The sequence below is a fragment of the Pinus tabuliformis genome, chromosome 6 (assembly GCF_031772625.1).
Source record: "Pinus tabuliformis cultivar Carrire ecotype Pingquan chromosome 6, CPIR1, whole genome shotgun sequence".
Classification (NCBI taxonomy): Eukaryota; Viridiplantae; Streptophyta; class Pinopsida; order Pinales; family Pinaceae; genus Pinus; species Pinus tabuliformis.
The window spans coordinates 1,499,872,363-1,499,883,099 of NC_142292.1; the positions used below are offsets into that span (position 1 = coordinate 1,499,872,363).

At 35.8% G+C, this 10,737-nt stretch overlaps 1 pseudogene; it reads right to left on the reverse strand.

Annotated features, from left to right (window-relative positions):
• Window positions 1-3,538: 3,538 nt before the first annotated feature.
• On the reverse strand, window positions 3,539-10,250 carry LOC149264349 (uncharacterized; annotated as a pseudogene).
• Between the last annotated feature and the right edge of the window lie 487 nt (window positions 10,251-10,737).

Sequence of the window (10,737 nt, forward strand, 5' to 3'; positions counted from 1 at the left end):
TCCTTATTACATCCAAGGGCTCAGATTAAATTATTGAGCTCCTTTATTTACTCTACCTATCTACTTATCTGCCAAGATTAAACAATTTGGTTAGATTTTATTCTCTATCTATAGACATAAAAATTTAAAACATGAGATAGTCAAGTTTAAACTATTTGACTACCATGGATTTTGGCATAAGTAAAAAATTTTACACAACCATTATTATACAAAAAATAAAATAGCAGTGGCATTTTGACTTGCACACTTTCATGGTCTTTTTCTTTTTCTTTGGGGTCCATTTTTCCTCTTTTTGACCTTTTTTCATTCTTTTTTTCCTTTGGTTTTTCTTTTAAGACATACCCTCTTTACATTTTTTAATTTTTTGATTTCTTACAAATATGGAAGACATTTTCAGAAGAAAATGTATGTACATATTTCAGAGTTAACTTAGTCAATCATAAATTATGACACCTATTGGTATAGGAACATAACATGTCTAACCCAACTAATGCAAGAAATCTGTAACAACCATATTTCCTTAACAATATGCATTCCCAATTTCCCTTTCGCACTTCAATATCCTGCTTACTTACTAGGAGTTTAAGCTAGAGAAATAAGAAATGAAAAACTCTGAGACATCTAATCAATTTTCCAAATTCAAAGAGAATTACCAAATATTTAGTTCCTTGTTTTTGTTCAAGACAATAATCATCTAAAGAGCAAGTACCAATATTTAGTTATGTTCAAGAAAATATCCATTTCTTATTATGTCTAAAGAAAAAAATACCAAACATTTCTTATCTATATTTGTTCAACAAAATATCAATTTTCAGTTTCTTCTAAAGACCAAAGTACCAAACATTTCTTATCCAGTTTTATTCAAGAAATTAATACTTATCTACAATGCTCAACTTTGTTAGAAAAAAGATTCCTTTAACCACCCAACCTGTGAGATTGCCAATTATACTTATCTACTTCACTCAACTTTGTTAGAAAAAAGGATTTCTTTAATCACCCAACCCGTGAGAGTTCCAATTATATCTAGGTCTCCCTCAAGCCTCCTAGATTCCAAAGTAGTTAAAGAAAAAGTCATTTTAGGACCTCAAGTCTCCCAATCCAGTCCATAATGTTTTGTTTTAGGGTTTCCACTGGCTGTGACCATCTCAAGAAGAACATTCAACAATGCAACTACTTTACTAGATAGCGTCCTGTCAGAAACTTGTTCTTTGTTCCGCACTCACTTCCACTCATGGATTTTCCCAACTGAGAGATTTTCTTTTAATCCCTCCAGGGAAGGAAGTAACTGCCAAACTACCTGAAAACTCAAGATTTTCCTTTTTAAATCTTTCCTGTCATTTCTCTAATTAAGTATCATTTTTTTAGCAAATAAAATAATAACCTCAACATTTTATTTCTAAGTTCTTTTACCAGCCTCTAATGAAGCGAATTACCAAGGTTTTCATTAAAAAAAATGCCAATTGTTTATATGCTTAGGGATGTTACAATATATATCTTAAAATAGTTTGTGTTTTGTTAAGAGTTTATCTGTTTTGAATTGTAAGGAAATATGTTAACATTCCAAAGCTTAGAGGTATATACTATGGTTTTCCTTGAATAACAGTGATGAGTCAAACTGCATTTGCATATAGTAGCCAGTTATGACTATCCCCACTATATATCTATATATATATATATATATATATATGATTTCATTAAAATTAAAAATTATGAAATAATAATAAAATGCATTATTTCAATAATTTTTTTTACATTTAAGAGGCAAAAAAAACTCGCCACTATTGCTAAAACTAAGCATAAATGTATGTATTGACAGTTGAATAAACTAGAAAAGTACATCACACAACAAAAATACTAAAAATAAACATATATTGTTGCAAATAGAAAACATAACTAGCAAATTCCCTTTTTCATTAATACAAACAAAATTTACATACTATGCAACCCTCCCTCCCATGGTGACAGGGACACTACGTTGCCTCCCACACTCTTCTCTCACTCAAAGACACTACATAGCACTAAGAGAGACAGACCCAAAACTCTCATTACCTTCTTTACAAAACTCCTAACTGTAATATTTTTTATTGCATGGAGGGAATATTTTAATATTTTAATAAAAATACCTCATAATTGTTTTTCCCTCCATCACAAATTTACATTTTAGGTCATTTTCACTTCATTACATTTGCATTAACATTCTATGTTTAATTATGGTTACATTCAACCTCCAATAGACCCCCGACGCAAATCCTGGCTCATTATAAGCCAGGTGCAATCGGGCATTCATGCATGCTTGTCTTGCTAATGTGTGATTCCAATCCACCTCTAAATGTTGAACTGTAGGCTATGCACTAACAAGCTACTCTGTACTCCTTGGCACACCTCTTCCTCTGTTTATGGGCTCCTAAGCCTCATGCTCACAAGAGCCCATCTCTCTTCTCCTTTCGCGGGCATCTAAGTCTTTGGCCACAAGATCCCACTCTCTTCTTCTCTACTCTATCTATTACAACCTGCAATTAGCTCTTTGTTTCTCTCCCTTCTTCCACTGCACGTGTCTGTTGTACCTCTGTGAACTCCTTTCTCTTTGTTACTTACGAGTGTTTTTGGAGTTCTCTGTTTTTGTTGGGTTAGAGTCTTCAATTGCCAATCTTTGTCTCTCTTCTTGTACCTTCTCCTAGTATGGGGAATCTGAAAAATGCAAGGTTCCAAATCATTTGCACAATACCAACTAGCGACACTAGTGGGGGACTTAAAAAAAGCTTCCCAGATGTTTTTCCCATATTTTATTTCTGTGATGCATGGGTTTTATATGAGTTGAAAAAAATAAACAACAAAAATAACATGAAATAAAATTGTCTACAACCAAAACTATAATTATGGGCTCTTCACATTATGAGTTGTGGCTCCCCCGGAAAAAGTTTGGTGCCAAATTTCTGAATCATGCAATTAAGGTAAATGCTCTAACAACACTCTTCATTTTTCAAAAGAAATGTAGTCATATGTAGTAGCATTGGGCTGGTTCTACAATTTTCTAAGAGCACTAATAAGTAGCAGATTTTGCGCATGTGTGACAATTGAAATCATTGAAAAATTGGCTCACAAAATGACCAGGCTCCCCATAATTTCAACACAATAATTTCATAGTGCACTCCACCGCAACATGCCCAAGAAGTCAGTGGACTATCGCCGTCCATACTGACCTAGTTTCAAACACCTCAAGCTTCTTCAACCACATTAACAAACTGTGAGTGGCTTCGTCACATCCGCTAGCTTTTGATATCAATTCTCTATGCAAGACTTGAAATTGAGCATGCAGAGGGCACTACGCAACCATATCCCACTGCGCAATGGTCAAGCACTGCATTTGCTATTAATTCCTAAAGAACACTGACCACATATCAAAATGATTGTTGAGAGGGAAAAAACACATCAGACTAGTTTTCACTCCCTCTACTAGGCTGGTGTATATAAGATTAACAAACTTAGCTTGTGTGACTTTAAAATTTTTTTGCATGGTATAATATGAAAATAGTTCACCTTACAATTGCCCCCTTTTGTCTTGCATAATTGCATGACTGCCATCATCTATCCCAGGACACCGAGAATTGTTTCCTTAAGTGTCATGGAAGACATTAGGCACAATCTCTCAACTACTCTCTTGTCCTGAGCATGCTGGGATGTTGTCGTGGATGATCTTCAGGGCCAGATATGAGAAAAGTGTGACTTTCTACCTAAAGAAGAGGTGCCATTTTGACCTCGATTGTGCATCAAATCATATTCTGGATCATATGTAGGCATCTCATATTGAGATACCGGGAAAAAATTATACTATGCAAGCCATGGAAGAATGTAGTTGGTGCGATACGTATTACTCTGCAAGTCAGCATGATACATATAATTACAGAGCATCCACTTTTCATATTTCTCCGGTTCAAACTCATCCTTACAAACAATGCACTATGCTGCCACATCATTGCTGCTGACCTCCACCTCCTCCAGAGCTTCCACTAATGCTTTCGACACCAAAAGGGGGCCCCTTCTCCTAGGTTCCAATGCTGCAACAACTGCTCTAGCCCGTGACCCTAAGGAGATTGATGTGAGGGAATCTGGCGGATTTTATCCACGCAAATGAGCAAAACCTTTCAGAAGCACAAAAGTAGCCATGGAGCCAACCACCATTAAGAGTTCAGGAAGCCATAAAGAGCCCAAAAAAAACCCACAACATTTTGAGCGAAGAAATTTTTGATTTTGCACTTTCTGAAGTTGCAGACTAGCTAGGACCATAGCCTCCATCTGACCACAAGTTCAACCACATAGGTTTCTCTCCACTATTTCTTCCACCCTATTGAAGAAGTGAACTAGGACTTTTTTGACTGGTGTAATTTGTTGGTGGCCCTCTGGCTTAGAGGGTTGACAAAAGGAAAATAAAAACAAAAAAACTCATTATTTTTCAAAAACTGAACATAAATGCATCTATTGAAAGCTGAATAAACCACAAAACTACATTACACAACCAAAATATTGAAAATCAACGTATACTGCTACAAATAGCACACATAAAACTAGAATGCACTAGAATTCGAATTCCCTTTTTCATTAACATAGACATAATTTAGATAATATGCAACCCTCTCTTCCATGCCGAAAGGGAGGTTGTGCTGTGTCCCACACTCTTCTCTCACTCAGACTCTATGCAAAACCAAGAGAAATTGAACAGAAACTTTGATTACCTTTTCCTGAAGACCCCTAACCCTAATATTTTTCTATTTCATGGAGCGAATATTTTAATATTAAAAAAAAATCCCATAATTGTTTTTCCCTCTGTTACAAATTTACATTCTAGGTCATTTTCATTTCATTACATGTGCATTCACATTTTATATTTAATTATGGTCAGCTTCAACCTCTAATCCAAGCATGAATTGGGGAGAGCAGATACGAGAGAGAACAAACTTTCTCCTTGCTTTACCTCCATCTAAATGATCACTCGGTTCAGAAATAGAGAGGGGCAACAATTAACTATTCTTGTTTATGAACTAATTTTATGCGGAGGAGGTACATGAACATCATGCCAGGAAAAATCAATTTTTTTTTTCATATATTTGTGAGAGAATAAATTGGTGAAAAGGAAAGACAAAAATTTTAAAATTAAGGGTATTTTTTTTTTCCAAATTATAAGCATAAAAGTTGATTTAAATTCAATCATAAACTAGAAGATATTAATTATTTTTTTTACATTTATTTGTAAGTGCAAATGAAAATGAAAAGGTAAAAGGATAGATACATAAGGGAAGATATTTTCAAAATGGTTTAAAAAGAGGATTAAATTCTAGATGATTATCTAGAATGATTCATGTATAATCTTCAAAGATATAGAGAAAATAAGCTCTACCTAGACAATATTAGAACCATCCTTTTGAGGCGGGTTTCTCATGAATCAATTAAGCTTCATAATCTAATGGGAGTAGGGAATGTGTCACAATTTACCTTTGATAAAATCAATGATATTTGTAAATTATATACTTAAGGGGAAAAACTTGATCTGGTAAGGGAGTTGAAGACACTTTTTTGAAATTTAGCAAATTAATTGAAGGTAGTGTTACTAGAAATGAGTTAGGACATTTACTAGAGAATTTCAAAATTGATCTTCTTGGCACTTTGAGTATTTAATTATGATTTACAACTTAAAAAGAAGCAATAAGGTGAAATATTTTCTTTCTTTATTTGTTGTTCTAAATATAGAAAAAAAACACTAAGTGAGCAACTATGTGCATTAGCACCAAGGAAGCCTTGATAACTAAGAACTTCAAGTATAACCTCTCGACCTGTTCAAAAATTTCCTTCTTATTATCATCTGCAATATCAATCCTAGTTTTCTAATTCTAATGTTCGCTTGGAAAGCATGCCCACCACAACTAGTCCCACACTATATTTAGAAACAAGGGTGGAAATTTCCTAGCTTCTAGGGTATTCCTTCTTATCAATATTATATGCAACCTCAACAACCTTATCCTACACAACCACCTCCACCATTGTGTCAACATTGACACTTTACAACAACCCAACTAATGGAACAACTGTCACTAGCTCCACAAGCTCTATAACTATGATTGCCACCTAATCAACACCCAAATTCAACTTAATTTCTTTCTCATCCATTACCTAATCCGAACAACAAAGTGGATCATCATGCTTTCAATGTTGAGCCACCTCCCTTTCCTACCTATTTAATTACCCCTGTAGAGTTGCAAGATGTACACCTTAGGTCGAAAAGGATTCTCAATCAAAACTCCCTTGTGATAATTGAAGAAAATTTATGCAGGAGACCCCATTCAAAATAATAATAATAAAATACAATAGATTCCTTCAACATTGGAAACCCCATAATCATGTAGCTTTCCTCCTTAACCACAAAAAATTAGCTCAAAATATCATATTGAATGTTTTGAAAATGAGTTGATAACATAACTGAGGAACATGTTTTCATCCAAGTTCCCTTACTATAAGCCATTAGAAATATTCCCATTTACACCAAAACTATTAGGTAACTTTGTTTGAAAAATGTATAAAGGAAAAGGGTTAAACCCAAAATATTCAATTTGAAGGAAAAATAATAGACTTAATGAAAAGCCATCCATTTATAAAGAAATATGTAGATCCTAGTAGTCCTTGTATGTCAATCCATATTAATTGTAGTCTACATTCTGAATTTTTTTATAGACTTAGGGGTTTACATTAACATAATTATTAAACGTACCATTGATCAATTACAATTACTTGATCCTTGTCTCACATCTATTGGTCTAGAACTAGCGAATAGGTCTAAAAATAAACCTGAAGTTGTATTGGATGATGTCATTGTTTCTTTTGATTCAATAGAGTACCATGTCGACTTTGTGGTATTACAACCAAAGTTGCCATAGGAGGCCACCTTGTAGTTTTAGAAAGACCATGGTTAGCTACTGTGAATTCCTTTATTGGATGTCAGTAAAAAAATACGATTATTTCATATGGGTAATCTATTAAAAAAAAGACCTTATATCCACCCGCAAAAACTAATGACAAAAATATCATAGGTCCTAAAAACACCATTAGTGATGAAGAAAACAATGAATCAATATTTATAGTGGATTACATTGTATATCTTAAAGAAAAAACTAAAGAAAGATAGATCTAGGATTTTCTTGTCAATCTGGAACCTATGCAAAAAAATGATCCCATTGATCATATTTTTAGTTCATATTTTCAAGAGAATTGTTATCCTCACAATCAACCATCATTACCAATACTTGCATTAGCGAATGACACTTCAAAACCTTCTACTATACCTTTATAGATTAGTCTAGGAAAAACATTGTATCTAAACGCACAACTTGATCAATCGCAACAAGAAGAATTAATTAATATATTGCGAAAGCATGCCAATGAATTTGCTTGGGATTACTAAAATATGAAATTAATTCATCTTAACACATGTACACATCACATCTATACTTGTGAGGATGCTCACCTATTACACAACATCACATCTATACTTGTGAAGATGCTCACCTATTAGACAACCATAGGGACAAATGAACCCAACCCTTAAAGAAATAGAAAATGAGGAGTTACAAAATCTATTGGGTGCCAATTTGATTTACCCTATCTCTCATAACCAATGAAGTTCACCCTTGGTGATAGTTTCTAAAAATAATTAAAATTTGTGAATTTGCATAGATGATAGATATTTAAATAAGGTCACCTTAAAGGACTATTTTCCCCTTCCCTTCATTGACCAATTTTTGGACACTTCAGTTGGTAAGAAGAACTTATCATTTCTTGATGGATTCTGTGGATATAACTAAATACAAATAGATTTGGAAGACTGAGAAAGATGATTTTTACATTCCCTTGGGGGAATTACGCTTCTAGAGTGTTACCCTTTGGGTTATGCAATGCTCCTACTACCTTTTAGAGAGTTTTATTACCCATCTTTTTCAATGTCTTTATTCATGACTGATTTGAGATTTATATGGATGACTTTTCTATGTATGGTAGCTCTTTTCATGAATCCCTAAAAAATCTTGAGAAATATTTAATTAGGTGTTAAGAAGCTAACTTTCTTTTAAAATATAAAATGTTGAATAATGTAGACTATAGGGATTGCTTTTGGGCATTATATACCTGATAAATGAATACAAGTTGACCTTGCAGATATTGAAGAAATTACCAAGTTACTAGTACCAAAAACTCCAAAGGAGGTGAGACACTTCGTAGGACATGTTGGTTTCTATAGGATATTTATAGAAAAATTTACAAACATAGTTTCTCCTCTATATAAATTACTTGCAAAAGATGCTAACTTCACTTGGGATTACCATTACCAAGTCACTTTTCAAGTTCTCAAATATAAGCTCACTAAAGCACCTATTTTGAGGGGACCTAATTGGTCCCTCCCCTTTCACAATTCCGCAAATGTCGCTGATACAAACCTTGGATCATTATTCTGGCAATAGGAAAAACAATCATTTTTTGCCATTTATTTTATTAGTAAGAATTTATGACACGTTGAGATGTATTATATAACCATTGATAAAGAATTATTTACAGTATTACATGCAATAAATAAATTCAAACATCATGTTACTGGGAATGAGGTTTTTATCCATATTGATCACTCAACCCTAAAATATTTAATGAATAAACCAATAATAAATGGCAGAGTTACTAGGTGGCTTTTATTATTACATAAGTTTAGTGTTACTATTTTGCATAGGTCTAGAAAAACTAATTTAATAGCAAATTTTATTTCCAAGATCGATAATGAAATGTTATATATCCCTGTAAATGATTATTTTCCTAACGAAATTTTGTTTTATGTGTCCACTAACATTCCTTGTTTGTAGATATAGAAAATTATTTGGTGGCAAGAATATTACCACAACATTCGTCACCCAAATTAAAATAGAGGATCATTAAAGTGTTGAGAAGAATGACAGTTGGTTTTCATTAATTTCAAGTCCAGTCATTGATGTCAGGTCGTTTTCACATCAAGTGATGTGCTCTAAAGCATGTGAGGAATGTTTCGCTGGAGAGTTCTCTCAAATACATTTCCAATGGTATATGGGACTTGGTATAAATCCTAAGAGATAATGATTTATCACATTTTAATGTTTCTTTAGGGTTCCAAGGTTCATGGTTCCAGTGTGGTTCCTTCATAACCAAATTCATGCCAAACTATAGAATGCACTCCGAATGATAGGAAATATTGACAAGAAAAAAAACAACAAGGCTCTTGGTTATATCTCTGTTGACATGGATGAATGCACTACTTACAACCTTAAGGGGATCTCTCTCTTATGAGGCCCCAACTAGGCTTCACACTATTTTTGTAAGGACCTGCGGTCCATGCGATAGGCAGGACGAGCTCCACCGTGTGAAAACAACCGAGCTGCGACCAAACGAAGGATGTCTGATGTGTAAAATGCATGTGGAAGGAAGTTGGTTGTATGTTTATATGGTGGGGGTGAGCTGGACGAGCTACTGGCAGGCTGACCAAACGATGTGGCATGTTGGGCGAGTTGTGAGGGGGCGGTCCCATGAGCTGGGCGGGCCGACCCACCTCATGGGCAAGAAAACATGGAGTTTGGATGGTCAGCTGTACAAAGTATGGAAGGTCGGCCAGGTGGCACGACCGCACCAACCAACCATATGTATAGGCGGATGGAGGTGGAGCGAAAAGAATTCGAACATCAAGCAATTCATCCAACAAACATCCAACGAGCTTGAGCATCTAAGGAAAAGGTGCGAAGAGGTTGGAGAAGTGTAGGTTGAAGTGCGAAGGAGTAGGCATAAAGGCGCAGAACCACGGATGGTCATGCGCCTGCTCGCCAGGCAGGTTGGCACGAGTCTTTCACGAGTTTGGTGAATGGATGGGTTGAACGGGTGAAGGGTCGCACGAAGGCGTGCCCGCCCGTGTTTAATGAGCTCGGGTGGAGGGCTGTACGAAGGCACCCGCCCGTGGTGAACGAGTTTGGGTGAGGTCGCACGAAGGCGCCTGCCCGCGGTGAATAAGTTCGGGTGAGGTCGCACGAAGGCGCCCGCCCACGGTGAACGAGTTCAGGTGGAAGGGCTGCACGAAGGCGCGCCCAACGAGTTGAAGATTCGGGTGGAGGGTCGCATGAAGGTGCCCGCCCGACGAATTGGTGACTTGGGTGAATGAGTTGGGTGGAGGGCCACACGAAGGTGCGCACACCCAACTGTGTCATGCACGAGGTGGGTACCTAGTGAGGACACCCGTGCACATGAGTTGGCAAACCAGAAAAATTGGCTAAGTGTGGATTGTGGAGCTGACCACCGCGCAACGTGTGCACAAGGTGGGCAGCTCATGGCAAAGACACGAAGTTGGAATTTTGTCTAAGTATGAAACTTGGGGTTTCCAAGGTAATACTTGTATTTTTATGAAGAGTGAAAATATATTGAAATTGGGCACTCATATTCAGGGAGTTGCCCCTCCCTTTATATTGTTGCAATTGTGTTATATATGTGTAATTGCTGTGGATAACGAATGTGTATGGGTGTTCATTAGTATAAAGGCTAATCTAAATACTTGGTAAAGAAAAATAAACTAAGTATCGAATGTTAAGGCGTAGTCCATGAACATAAGTATTGGTGAAAAGAAAGTGTTTGGTGGTGCCGCACCTCGCTATAAGTGGTTGAAAGACTACTGCAGGTGTAGGGGCGTGACAGTTGGTA